This window comes from Meleagris gallopavo, unplaced genomic scaffold, assembly GCF_000146605.3.
Source record: "Meleagris gallopavo isolate NT-WF06-2002-E0010 breed Aviagen turkey brand Nicholas breeding stock unplaced genomic scaffold, Turkey_5.1 ChrUn_random_7180001924599, whole genome shotgun sequence".
NCBI classification, from domain to species: Eukaryota; Metazoa; Chordata; class Aves; order Galliformes; family Phasianidae; genus Meleagris; species Meleagris gallopavo.
In genome coordinates, this window is record NW_011187067.1 from 1 (window position 1) to 602 (window position 602).

Genomic DNA, 602 nt, shown 5'->3' on the forward strand with positions numbered 1-602 from the left:
GATGCACTCACTCTGACCCTGCTCCAGACCTCCTTGGACATCCCTTCTGATTTCCTCCACACAGACACTACCCCACCGCCTTTCTGCCACTCCACTTCCCTGCAGATCTTCCAATATATCTGTAATCCAAGTTCCTGCTGGATGACAGAGAAAATCCAGAAATACCACACAATGCCCAAAATAAAACACAGACAGAGATGGCTCTTCCAGCCCCAACCTCCTCCTTTCCTCCACTACCTCACCTGGGCTGAGGTCTCCTGGCATGGCCTCAGGGCTACGCATATCTGGGATCCAGGGCTCTTCTCCTCCTTCAAGCAGGGAAATCAGCATGGGTTTGGGTCTGGAAGTGGAGCTTCAATGAGAGAAATAGGGGTGATTCAGGCATAGGGCCTGTTCAACTCTGTGTGGAGAAACCGTAATTTGGGTCTGAATGACACTGGGCCCACAGCTACCTTTAGACCAAAGAATGCTGTTAACACTCTGAGAATTATGAAGGGACAATTTCTTTAAAATTAACTTGAGAAGCAGCAAGTTCATTTGGCTGGAAGTCTTAGAAATGCCTCAAGTGTGAAAAGGGCTTTGTGCAGAGCGCAGAGCTCCTC

The 602-nt window shown here is 49.0% G+C and overlaps 1 long non-coding RNA gene across 1 annotated transcript; it reads right to left on the reverse strand.

The window, feature by feature from the left end:
* On the reverse strand, positions 1-302 carry LOC109364813. The gene is made up of 2 exons (XR_002110601.1): positions 243-302; positions 1-137 (listed from the first exon to the last, which is right to left on the reverse strand). It is a non-coding gene; the product is annotated as an uncharacterized LOC109364813 (long non-coding RNA).
* Between the last annotated feature and the right edge of the window lie 300 nt (positions 303-602).